The 14,495-nt window shown below is 36.2% G+C and overlaps 1 protein-coding gene across 4 annotated transcripts in view; it reads right to left on the reverse strand.

The window, feature by feature from the left end:
* The window catches only part of CCSER1 (coiled-coil serine rich protein 1), a 1,345,367-nt gene that overhangs the window by 84,219 nt on the left and 1,246,653 nt on the right, over positions 1 to 14,495 (reverse strand). The window lies entirely within an intron of this gene.

Consider the following 14,495-nt stretch of genomic DNA (forward strand, 5'->3'; position numbering starts at 1 on the left):
TGCCCTGCTTTTTGAGAAAAGATAGGCAAACAACCCTCAAACATATAGCATGGATACGTCGATCTGAAGAATGCCTGGGGCACACATGGGGAGGTTAGTTACTCACTTGAGAGCATAGCAGAGAGAGGCAGTATTCATGGAGGGATTTATCTGAGAACAAAGGAATGGAGAGACACCATTTCCATCCTTTGCCCCTTAGCATAAGAACAGGGACACCTGCTGGAATCAACTGAGTGCCAACACTCCCTATCCAATTGGCTTATACCACTCCCTCCCCCAATCATGTTGAATGAACCTTCCCAGTCTCATTTGCCTCAGTTCTGTCTGGAAGCCCCCCTCCACTAGAAGACTGGCTCAAAACCCTGCTCACACCATGTCTCCTGAGTTGGAAGTTTTGAAGAACCTTGGTTCTGGCAGTGGTGGTGACAAGTCTCATTTCAGAAGCAGACTAGAGTGTACCTAGTTAAAACACATCACATTCAGGCCAGGGACAAAACATTGCTCACAAAAGGAAAAGATGCCTCAGCAGATGACTGGCTTGAATGATAAAGCAGCCAGGAAAAAACAGCAGAGCACATAAAGCACACATTGGAGACACTCCCAGAAGTGCCAAGCCGTGTGGAACAGGGGAAACTACACAGTAGGGCACTACAGGACTTATTCTTTATAGAGTCCTTACCCTCAAAAGTGGGATATATACTTGACTTTCCTAACACAGAAACAGGCAGAGAGACTTAGACAAAATGAGAAGACAGAGAAATTTATCCCAAATAAAAGAGGAAGACAAGGCTACATCCAGAAATCTAAGGAAAACAGATATAAGTAACATACCTGATGGAGTATTCAAAGCAATGATCATGAGGATACTCACTGGACTTAAGAGTGGAAGACATGAGTAAGACCTTTAACACTGAAGTAAGGAATAATAGCAGAGATACAGGGGTCAATAAATGAAATAAGAAATACACTGGATGGAATGAAAGACAGTCTGGAAGAAGCAGAAGAATGAAATAATGACCTAGACAACAGGATAATGGAAGTAATCAAGCTGAACAAAAGAGAGAAGAAAGAAATATGCAAAATAAGAATTGACTTAGGGAACTCAGTGACTCCAACAAATATAATAACATTTGTATTATAGGAGTCCCAGAAGAGAAGGAGAGAGAAGAGGAGGAAGAAAATTTATTTGAAGAAGTGATATCTGAGAACTTCCATAATCTGGGGAAGGAAACATATATCCAGATCCAGGAGGCCCAGAAAACCCCCAACAAAATCAACAAAAGCAAATCCACCTCAAGACATACTGTAATTAAATTGGCAAAATATAGTGATAAAGAAAAAAATTTAAAGTAGCAATACAAAAGAAGACAATAACATATAAGGCAAATCCATAAGGCTGGTAGGAGATTTTTTAGCAGAAACTTTCCAAGCTAGAAAGGAGTAGCATGATTTATTAAAAGTACTGACTGGGAAAAATCATCAGCTGAGCATACTCTATACAGCAAGGCTGTCATTCAGAATAGAAGGAAGGATAAAGTTTCCAAGACAAACAAAAACTAAAGGAGTTCATGACCACAAAATTAGCCCTGCAAGAAATATTAAAGGGGACTCTGAATGGAAAGGAGAAAGTAAAAGTGACAGTGTGAACGTAAGAAACATAAAAGCAGTAAAAATGAATATTTATGTAAAAAAATCAGTCAACAACTCACAAAATAAAAGGATATAAAATATGAAACATATACCCAAAACATGGGGAGAAGAGGAGTAAAGAATGGGTTCAAACTTAAATGACCATGAACTTAAAATAGACTGCTATATGCAGAAGAGGTTATATAGAAACCTCATGGCCACCATATATCAAAAATCATTTGAATTCTTTATGCAAAGAATAAAGAGAAAGAAATACAAATATATCACTAAAGCAAGTCAGCAAACCACATTAGAGAGAAAAAACCATGTAAGGATCAGAGAAATCTTTAGAAACAATAACAAAACAAATGATAAAATGACAATAAATATGTATCAATAATTACTTTAAATCTAAATGGATTAAACACTCCAATCAAAAGACATAGGGTGACAGAATGGATAAAGAATCAAGACCCATCTATATGCTGCCTACAAGAGAACCATTTTAGACCCAAAATCCTCTGCATATTAAAACTGAGGGGGTAGAGAAACATCTAACATGCAAATGGATGTCAAAAGAAAGCTTGAGTAGCAATACTTATATTGGACAAAATAGACTTTAAACCAAAGACTGTAACAATAGACAAAGCAGCATACTATATACACTAAAGGGGACAATCCAACAAGAAGATATGACAATTTTTAACTCTTTATGAACCCAACATAGGAGGGTTTAACTCTTTATGAACCCAACATAAAAGGAATGCTCAATGCTTATACAATACTAGTGGGGGACTTTAACACCCCATTTATATCAATGGACAGATCATCTAAACTGAAAATAAACAAGAAAACAATGGCTTTTAATGACACACTACACCAGATGGATTTAACAGATATATATAGAACATTCCATCTTAAAACAACAGAATACAAATTTCTTTCAGGTGCACTTGGAACATTCTCCAAAATAGATCACATATTAGGCCACAAAACAGTCCCTCAACAAATACAATATTGAGGTCATACTGTGCAACTTTCCTGATCTGAACTATGAAACTAGAAGTCAACCACAAGAAATAGTACAGAAAGAACACAAATACATGGATGTTAAAGAAATGCTACTAAACAATGAATGGGTCAACCAAGAAATAAAAGAAGAAATCTTTAAAAGTACATAGAAATAAGTGAAAATGAAACACAACAGTCCAAAATCTTTGGGATGCAGCAAAGGTAGTTGCAAGAGGGAAGTTTATAGCAATATAAGCTTACATCAAGAAATAAGAAAAATCTCAAATAAACAACATAACCTTACAACTAAAGGAGCTAGAAAAAGACCAACAAACAAAACCTAAATCCACAGGCACCTGAGTGGTTCAGTCAGTAACCATCTGACTCTTCATTTCGGCTCAAATCATTATCTCACAGTTGTGAGTTTGAGCCCCACATCAGGTCCTGAATTGAGTGTGCAGTCTGTTTGGGATTCTCTCTCTCTCACTCTCTCTCAAAATAAATAAATGAACAGTTAAAAAAATAACCTAAATTCAGCAGAAGGAAGGAAATAATAAATATTAGAGCAGATATAAAAACTAAAAAAAAAAATGATAGAACAGATCAATGAAAACAGGAGATGGTTCTTTGAAAAACAATTAATAAAACTGATAAACATCTAGCCAGACTTATCAAAAAGAAAAGGGAAAGCACCAAAATAAATAAAATCACAAATGATAGAGAGAAATAACAACACCAAAGAGATACAATTATAAGAGGATATTATGAAATACTATATGCCAACAAATTGGGCAACCTAGAAGAAATGGATAAAGTCCTAGAAACATATATATTACCAAAACTTAAATAGGAAGAATCAGAAAATTTAAACATACTGAGAGCCAGCAAAGAAATTGAATCAGTAATCAAAAAACTCCCAACAAATAAATGCCTAGGACCAGATGGCTTCACAGGACATTTCTACCAAACATTTACAGAAGAGTTAATATCTATTCTTTTAAAACTATTACAAAAGATAGAAAAGGAAGGAAAACTTCCAAATCTATGAGGCAAGAATTATCCTTATATGTAAAATGGATAAAGGCACCACAAAGAAAGGGAACTACAGGCCAATATCCCTGATGAACATAAATGCAAAAATCCTTAACAAAATGCTAGCAAACTGAATCCAACAATACATTAAAAAAAATCCTTCACCATGATCAAGTGGGATTTTTTCTTGGGTTGTAAAAGTAGTTGCATATACACAAATCAAAAGTAATACATCTTATCAGTAAGAAAGAATAAGAACTATATGATCATTTCAATAGATACAGAAGATTTACAAAGTAATTTACAAAGTAAATTATCCATTCTTGATAAAAACCCTCAATGAAGTAGGTTTACAGGGAACATACCTCAATATAATAAAGGCAACCTCTGAAAAACCCACAGCGAATATCACCCTCACCGGGGAAAAACTGAGAGCTTTTCCTCTATGGTCAGGAACAAGACAGGAATGTCCACTCCTTTCACTACTTTTATTCAACATAGCACTGAAGTCCTAGCCACGGCAATCAGACAACAAAAAGAAATAAAAGGCATCCAAATTGGTAAGAAAGAAGTAAAACTTTCACTATCTGCAGATGACATGATACTGTATATAGAAAACTCTAAAGACTCCACCAAAAAACTGCTAGAACTGATAAAGGAATTTTGTGAAGTCTTAGATCAGAGTGCAGAAACCTGTTGCATTTCTATACACCAACAATGAAACAACAGGAAGAAAAATTAAGAAAACAATCTCATTTAAATTGTAACAGAAATAATCAGATACCTAGGAATAACCTAACCTAATCAAATCAAAGAGGTGAAAGACATGTTCTCTGAAAACTATAAAACAGTGGTAAATTAAATTGAAGATGAAACAAAGAAATGGAAAGATATTCCATGCTCATGGAATGGAAGAACAAATACTAAAATGTGTATACCACACAAAACAATCTACAGATTTAATATAATTCCTATCAAAATGAACAGCATTTGTCACAGAACTAGAGCAAACAATCCTAAAATTTGTATGGATCCACAAAAGACCCAAATACCTATAGCAATCTTGAAAAAGAAAAGATAAGCTGGAGACCTCATAATTCTGGACTTCAAGTTATATTACAAAACTATAGTAATCAAAAAGTATGGTACTGGCACAAAAATAGACACATAGATCAATAGGACAGAAAGGAAAACCCAGAAATAAACTCACAACTATATGGTTAATTAATCTCTAACAAAGCAGGAAAGATTATCCAATGGGAAAAAGAAAAGACATGTCTTCAACAAATGGTATTGGGAAAACTGGACAGCCACATGCAAAATAATTCACTTTCTGACAGCACACACAAAAATAAAGTCAAAATGGATTAAATACCTAAATGTGAGACCTGACACCACAAAAATGCTAGAAGAGAACATAGGCAATACATAGGCAATAACTTATTTGACATCAGGTATAACAAATTCTTACTAGATATAACTCCTGAGGCAAGGGAGACAAAAACAAAAACAAACTATTGGTACTTCATCAAAATATGCTTCTGCACAGCAAATGAAGCAATCAAGAAAACTAAAAGACAACCTATAGAATGGGAGAAAATATTTTCAAGTGACATATCTTATAAGGGTTAGTATCCAAAATCTATAAAAAAATTTATAAAACTCAACACTCAAAAAACAAATAATCAAATTAAAAAATGGACAGAAGACATGAACAGACATTTCTCCAAGAAGACATCCATGTGGCCAACAGACACTTGAAAAAATGTTCATCATCACTTACCATCAGGGAAATGCATCAAAACTACAATTAGATATCATCTCACACCTGTCAGAATAGCTAAAATCAAAAACACAAGAAACAACAAGTGTTGGCAAGGATGTGAAGAAAAAGGAACCGTTTTGCATTGTTGGTGGGAATGCAAACTGGTGCAGCCACTCTGGAAAACAGTATGGAAGTTCCTCAAAAAGTTAAAAATAGAACTATTCTACTATTGGGTATTTATCTACTGGCTCTTTAACTAACCACACTACTGGTGGTTAGTTACTACTGGGTATGTACATAAAGAATACAAAAACACTAATTCAAAGGGTTAACTGCAACCCTGTGTTTATAAAATACATATGTAAAATAGCCAAGCTATGGAAACAACGCACATGTCCATTGATTGATGAATGGATAAAGATGCAACAAATACACAACAGAATATTGTTCAGTCACAAAAAATGATGGAAATCTTGGCATTTGCGATGACATAGATGGAGCTAGAAAGTATAATGTTAAGTGAAATCAGTCAGAGAAAGACAAATACCATATGACTTTATTCCTATGTGGAATTTAAGAAACACAAGAAACAAGCAAAGGGAAAAAGCGAGAAAAAGACACAAACAAATCAATAAACAAACTCTTTAATTATAGGGAACTAATTGATGGTTACCAAAGGGGAAGGGTATTTAGAGATGGGATAAGTAGGTCATAGGGATTAAGGAATGTACATATTGTGATGAGTAGAGGGTGATGTATGTAATTGTTGAATCATTATATTGTAATACCTGAAAAAATACAATACTTATGCTATCTGGAATTAAAATAAAAACTTCAAAAGGAAATAAAATTGTTCATATTTTAATTAATAGTAATATTTTCACTTTAGAATTAAAAAAAATTAAAAAAAAAACCTCTCCTATTCTCATTTTGATTTGGCCCTCATAGTAAGGTCCATTAATCAAAGACCTCAGTTCTGAAATGGTTTTCCTCTGTAGACATCAGAAGTCCTGGAAATGTATAGTGATTTTTATCCAGATATTGTATTCATTCTGGGTAACTTTCTATGTATAATGTGCTTATTTACAATATATTTTATTTTACAGGCACTCTCAATCCTGAGCAGAGTAGATAACAGTGAAGAAAGTGCAGACATTACACAGAAGGAGATATTTAAAAATCAAAGGGCAGGAGTTTTTACACAAGAAAGGACGAACCTTTTACATCAAACATCCATTATTTCACTTCTTAAACAAAAAATACATTGTCCCTGGTATGTGCTAATTATCGTGATAGACATAGAGATATAAAATAAGTATCTATATGCCATCTCTGTTATCAAACCAGTCACCTTAACCTAGCACATATACCTAAGGAAATGGGAAACAAAGAATAAATGTATATTTTATGGGGCAGTGTAGTTAAGAATAAGTTCTGTTAAATGTGTATCACTATGAAGACAATGGCCAACCACTGGAAATTAGAAGATTGCACACCAGAAGTCAGACTAAGAGATTTATAAAGATAAAACTTTCTATTTCACAGTTTTTTAAACATTTTTTAATGTTTTTATTTATTTTTGAGAGAGAGAGAGAGAGAGAGAGAGAGAGAGAGAGAGAGAGAGAGACTGAGCATGAGCAGGGGAAGGGCAGACAGAGAGGGAGACACAAAATCTGAAGCAGGCTCCAGGCTCTGAGCTGTCAGCACAAAGCCCTAAGTGGGGCTTGAACTCGTGAGCCAACAGATCATGACCTGATCTGAAGTTGGATGCTTAACCAACTGAGCCACCCAGGTACCCTCTCCTTCACAGTTTTTAAAGGGCTACCCTGGTAATATGCTTTAATAAGCCAAAGGGTATTGAATAGTGTTGACAGTGGGAAGCATACTTAGTTTGGGGATCTTTTTCAATACAATGAATAAAACAATTCACTTGAAAGAAGAAATGCAATTTCCGAATGAAGCAGTGACTATATTCTAAAAGGATTATGGGGATACATATTGAATCTTCCTCACTCTATTTCACATATGTTAACATCCAGGATTTACACTGAAATGGGTGAATACAAAATACTAAATTTGGGAAGTATTCAAGTAGAAGTCTAGTAACTACTATAAGCATATCTATAAACATACAGTTATAAGCATACAACTAGAACTTCTAACCTACAAGTAAACAGTACATTATTTGTAAAGGTAAATGATTAAGCAAATCTCTTTTCCAAGGGAGATATGTCAGATAACAATAGCAATGCTGATGTACATCTTTCCATTGCAATGTTTACCAAAGACAGCTTACATTTATCTAATATAATTGCAATTGGCAACAAGTTAAAATAGGAATCTTCTTTTCAATTTTGCTTAACAAAGTGAACCTGAGTTTTCACCTTCACCTAGAAAAAAAATTAATGCAGAAATTATCTATTTCTAGAAGAAATATCAAAACTGCCATTGATGATTTGTACTCTATCACTTTCTTAATTATTATTGGTTGATAATTTAGTTATGAAAAAGCAAACACTTCAGGAAAAAGCATTATGGGAAAATATAACAAATATATTACATTTGTGTAATAAACTGATTCTGTACTATAAAAACAAGGATACACGTGAGCAATACATGTCCAAACAATAACTCTAGAAGATCTGTCTCCTATATTAGCTCCAGACATGAATTGCCATTTGCCTTTATATTCTTATGTATGCTAATACTTTATGTACCTCATACTAAATGTACCAAAATTAGTTTTAATCATATCCCCACATACGTATTCCAGTGCTTTAATGTCCTATCTCAGGAGAAAGTATGACCCATTTATTAAATATAGAAAACTATGTCACTGTTATGCCCCTTTTTGTCCATAATCCAAAATCATATGTTTTGGATGCTATTTCCAAAATATTCCCGTTATTTTCTCCTTTCTCCTTCTATTGTTTTCTTTCCTTTTTCTATATCATTGCTCAAGATACTTCCATTGCTTCTTTGTTACAATGGCTTTCATTGGTCTCTTTTCCTTCAAATATGATATTCTGCATTGGTACCAGGATTGTTTTGCTCAAATAAATATCATATTAACCATTTCAACCACTGTTAGAGGCGTCTATTGTTAATTACAAAGATAATTTTTTTGAAGCTTAGCATATAAGACACTTTGGATTCTGACACCAATCTGTATTTCCAACCTGATCCAGAGCATACTCTCCTTGGCACATGCACACTCTACCTCCCTATAGCAGTTGATTCATTGTTACTAAAATGTTACGCACTTCAAGACCTAGAAGACCCTATTCAAACAAGTCCATCTTTCTGAAATGCCATTTTTCTTTTTTTTACATGTATCAACCTGCCACTCATTCTATGAAGATCAGCTCACACATTACTACTGGTCCTTTTAAGTTTAATCCATTTCTTCCTTCTGCTATGCTCTTAGCATATTTTTTAAAGTTTATTTATTATTTATTTTGAGAGAGAGCTTAAGCAGGGGAGGGGCAGACAGAGAGGGAGAGAGAGTATCCTAAGCAGACTCCATGCTGTCAGCACAGAGCCTGATGAGAGGTTCAATCTCACAACTGTGAGATCATGACCTGAGCCAAAATCAAGAATCTGATGCTTAACCAACTGAGTCACCCAGGTGTCCCTATGCTCTTAGTATATTTAACTCTCTTTATATACATTATTTATTTTGAAGAGATTAAGGTTGGGGTGTCTAGTCTCTGTGCTGGCCTAATGACTTTGTGTGAGGAGTTGATTTTCCTACTCTGGAATGAAAATAGGATGTCTCCTATGCAAGAGAGTGTATAATCTCAAGAGAAGGGATATCAGTATCAAAGTCCATAGGCTGAGGCTGCATCCATACAAACAAGAAAGCACTAGGTTAAAAGGTTAGATTATATTCTGAGTTGGAGGAATTTTCAATGTAAGTAATTGATATGTTCATTCTGCCAAGAAAGTCTTCATGTTCCCTGATCAGTAGGATAAGAGCTTTGGAGACCCTGTGACTGTTTCATGTTATGAGAACACAGGTCTTTCTTATTCTTGTCAGCAAGAAAACATAACCATAGATTTTGTTTAAGACCCTGCATTTCCTTGTTATTTTTTCATACCTTTTAGTTAGTGATAGAACTCTATCTTTTTATCTATTTGATCACTTTTTTGCCAGTTTTTCTAGAAAACTACTTGTTTCTTCTTGGGATCGGTTCAGTCTCGGTTTCTAAAAACAGCTATACAGGGTTCCTTTCTCTCATTCTCTCTTGGTATCTTCAGTCACTAGGTACAATCACTTAGTTATTAGCAGTAAATTACCACCAATGAATATCAAATTGAAAACTCTCAGATTGTTACTCACCGAAAACTGGAGAGAAAAATCTCCAAGAATTTGACAAGTGTTCATTAAATGCTTGGGGTTACCTACATCATTTTGTAACTATATCTCATTTAAGCAGAATTATATTTTTATCCTTCCAAACTCAGCCAATCTGTTTTCCTTTTATTCTGAAGAACTGAAATTTTCTCACTTATTTTAATACTTAAAAATGATTAAGCATTTATAAAAGAAAATGAATATAATGTCTAAAAATATTCCTCCAAAAAATGTTATAACCTGTCATAAAGAAACATCTTAAAAATACTAAAAGTTTATAAATTTGTGTCTTTCAGTGTAGTGGAAACATTTCACCATTTAAGAGTCATCCCACCAAAGTGAAATTCAAGTTACTAAATTACCAATTAGATGACAGGGAACATTATATAACGTTCAATACTTTTAATACTTTATCTGTCATTGATACATGTGTCCTGTTTCCTCTCAGAAAAAAAAAATTAAATATAAATATAAAGCCATTTCATAAAATACCAAAATTTTTCCAGGCTAGATTTTCTTTTATTCAGTATAGTCACTGCTTTAAATAGATGGCTTGTGTCATTCTAACCCGAGGAACATTTCACATTTAAAACTGACCTAGAGCACTATTTTTCAACTGATATTTTATAGTTGTAAGAAGTTTTTAAAATAATTATGTAGAATTCTTATAGATAAAAGTTCAGTGAAACAAAGAAGTACTAATTAAGATACCGGAGATTAAAGAAAAAAAAAACAGAAGTTGAGGGGATTTTCTTTGCTAGTAGACCTGCTTTACAAGAAATACTGAAGGGAGTTTTTCATGATGAAATGAATAGATACTAAACAGTAACTTGCATCCACAAGAAATAAAGAGTACCAGTAAAGATAACCACATAGATAAATGCAAGACATAATAAAAATATATTTTAAAATCTTTCTCCTCACATAAAATTTAAAAGGCACTTGCAAAAAGCAATTATTATAAAACAACATTGATAGCTAACATATAAAGATATAATCTGTATGACAATAGAGCACTAAGCATGGGGGAAACAAAGTTGTATTGAAACAAAGTTCTGTATACTATGGAAATTAAGTCTATATTAATCTGAATGAGATTATTTAAAAAAATTTAATGTTTTATTTTATTATTGAGAGAGAGAGAGAGAGAAAGCATGAGTGGGGGAAGAGCAGAGAGAGATAGGGAGACACAGAATCCAAAGCAGTCTCCAGGCTCTAAGCTGTCAGCACAGAGCCCAACTCGGGGCTCGAACCCACAAACTGTGAGGTCATGCCCTGAGACAGTGTCAGATGCCCAACCAACTGAGCCACCCAGGCACCCCTCAATGAGATTATTTTAAGTGAATATATTAATGATAATCACTGGGACAACCAGTAAGAATATATCTCAAAAATATATAGTAAAAGAAACAAGGAAAATAAAATTATACACTATTAAATATCACAAAAAAGGCAGTAATTGATTAATAGAAGAACAAAAAAGTCATAAAACTTATAGAAAAACATAGCAAAATGGCAGATATAAATCCTGTCTTATCATTAAGTACATGAAATGTAAACTGGCTTATTATGAGAAATACTATGAACAATTGTACGACAAAATGTGTCTGGTATTTTTGCCATAAGCATCTTTGCCACAGCATTTTTGCCATATAACTAATAGGCTGTAAGACAATTTTGCCATAAGAGATAAAAAAAAGTGGTTGACAGTTTGCTTTGATAGCTTGGTTTCATTTCTACATTGACACAGTACTCCATTACTATAGTACATAAATCTTATCCCTCATAATGGTCAGCGCAACGGTGGATAGTTTTGAACCCACATTTCCCACAGATCTTTGGAACATCTATCAACAGATATAAGACAATACACCAAGAACAAAAAACAAAAGGTTTTCACAACACAATACAAAACTTGGTTACAAGTAAGAATCCAAGCCTTTGAAAACTGATACCTATCTGAATGAAGGAAGAAGCTTTAGCAGAAAAAGTATAATGCCAAATAAGAAAACAAATCAAAATGCAATAAAAAGGCATAATATTAAGAATGAAAGATATTGAAAACAAGTTCTTAGGTATAATCCACAAAATAAAATTAATGATTTGCACAGTATTGCCATGAATCTACACTATACGTTTACATTTATTCAATAATAGGAGAGAGGGAAGATGGCGGCGTAGGAGGACGCTGGGCTCACCGCGCGTCCTGCTGATCACTTAGATTCCACCTATACCTGCCTAAATAACCCAGAAAACCACCAGAGGATTAGCAGAACAGAGTCGCCAGAGCCAAGCGCAGACGAGAGGCCCACAGAAGAGGGTAGGAAGGGCGGCGAGGCGGTGCGCCCTCCACGGACTGGCGGGAGGGAGCCGGGGCGGAGGGGCGGCTCGCCGGCCAAGCAGAGCCCCGGAGTCTGCCTTGCAAAAAGCGGAGGGGCCTGACGGACTGTGTTCCCACAGCAAGCGCGACTTAGCGTCTAGGAGGTCATAAGTTAACAGCTCTGCTCAGAAAGCGGGAAGGCTGGAGGACAAAGGGAAGGAGAGCTGCTGAGCCCCCAGACGACAGAACTCAGTTTGGTGGGGAACAAAGGCACTCGCCAGCGCCATCTCCCCTGCCCATCCCCCAGCCAAAATCCCAAAGAGAACCAGTTCCTGCCAGGGAACTTGCTCCCTCCGCGCAAACACCCAACTCTGCGCTTCTGCGGAGCCAAACCTCCGGCAGCGGCAGCGGATCTGACTCCCTCTTGCTGCCACAGGGCCCCTCCTGAAGTGGATCACCTAAGGAGAAGCAAGCTAAGCCTGCCCCTCCTGCCCCTGTGCACCTTGCCTACCCACCCCAGCTAAGACACCAGATCCCCAGCATCACAAGCCTGGCAGTGTGCAAGTAGCCCAGACAGGCCACCCCACCCCACAGTGAATCCCGCCCCTAGGAGAGGGGAAGAGAAGGCACGCACCAGTCTGACTGTGGCCCCAGCGGTGGGCTGGGGCAGACATCAGGTCTGACTGCGGCTCCGCCCACCAACTCCAGTTATACACCTCAGCACAGGGGAAGTGCCCTGCAGGTCCTCACCACGCCAGGGACTATCCAAAATGACCAAGCGGAAGAATTCTCCTCAGAAGAATCTCCAGGAAATAACAACAGCTAATGAGCTGATCAAAAAGGATTTAAATAATATAACAGAAAGTGAATTTAGAATAATAGTCATAAAATTAATCGCTGGGCTTGAAAACAGTATAGCTGACAGCAGAGAATCTCTTGCTACAGAGATCAAGGGACTAAGGAACAGTCACGAGGAGCTGAAAAACGCTTTAAATGAAATGCATAACAAAATGGAAACCAACACGGCTCAGATTGAAGAGGCAGAGGAGAGAATAGGTGAACTAGAAGATAAAGTTATGGAAAAAGAGGAAGCTGAGAAAAAGAGAGATAAAAAAATCCAGGAGTATGAGGGGAAAATTAGAGAACTAAGTGATACACTAAAAAGAAATAATATACGCATCATTGGTATCCCAGAGGAGGAAGAGAGAGGGAAAGGTGCTGAAGGGGTACTGGAAGAAATAATAGCTGAGAACTTCCCTGAACTGGGGAAGGAAAAAGGCATTGAAATCCAAGAGGCACAGAGAACTCCCTTCAGACGTAACTTGAATCGATCTTCTGCACGACATATCATAGAGAAACTGGCAAAATACAAGGATAAAGAGAGAATTCTGAAAGCAGCAAGGGGTAAACGTGCCCTCACATATAAAGGGAGACCTATAAGACTCGTGACTGATCTCTCTTTTGAAACTTGGCAGGCCAGAAAGAGTTGGCACGAGATTTTCAGTGTGCTAGACAGAAAAAATATGCAGCCGAGAATCCTTTATCCAGCAAGCCTGTCATTTAGAATAGAAGGAGAGATAAAGGTCTTCCCAAACAAACAAAAACTGAAGGAATTTGTCACCACTAAACCAGCCCTCCAAGAGATCCTAAGGGGGACCCTGTGAGACAAAATACCAGAGACATCACTACAAGCATAAAACATACAGACATCACAATGACTCTAAACCCACATCTTTCTATAATAACACTGAATGTAAATGGATTAAATGCGCCAACCAAAAGACATAGGTATCAGAATGGATAAAAAAACAAGACCCATCTATTTGCTGTCTACAAGAGACTCATTTTAGACCTGAGGACACCTTTAGATTGAGAGTGAGGGGATGGAGAACTATTTATCATGCTACTGGAAGCCAAAAGAAAGCTGGAGTAGCCACACTTATATCAGACAAACTAGACTTTAAATTAAAGGCTGTAACAAGAGATGCAGAAGGACAGTATATAATAGTGACAGGGTCTATCCATCAGGAAGAGCTAACAGTTATAAATGTCTATGCGCCGAATACCGGAGCGCCCAAATAGATAAAACAATTACTCAAAAACATAAGCAACCTTATTGAGAAGAATGTGGTAATTGCAGGGGACTTTAACACCCCACTTACAGAAATGGATAGATCATCTAGACGCACGGTCAATAAAGACTCAAGGGCCCTGAATGAGACATTGGAGCAGATGGACTTGACAGATCTATTTAGAACTCTGCATCCCAAAGCAACAGAATATACTTTCTTCTCGAGCGCACATGGAACATTCTCCAAGATAGATCATATACTGGGTCACAAAACAGCCCTTCATAAGTTTACAAGAATTGAAATCATACC

The sequence above is a fragment of the Herpailurus yagouaroundi genome, unplaced genomic scaffold (genome assembly GCF_014898765.1).
Source record: "Herpailurus yagouaroundi ecotype Mexico unplaced genomic scaffold, PumYag 28, whole genome shotgun sequence".
NCBI classification, from domain to species: domain Eukaryota; kingdom Metazoa; phylum Chordata; class Mammalia; order Carnivora; family Felidae; genus Herpailurus; species Herpailurus yagouaroundi.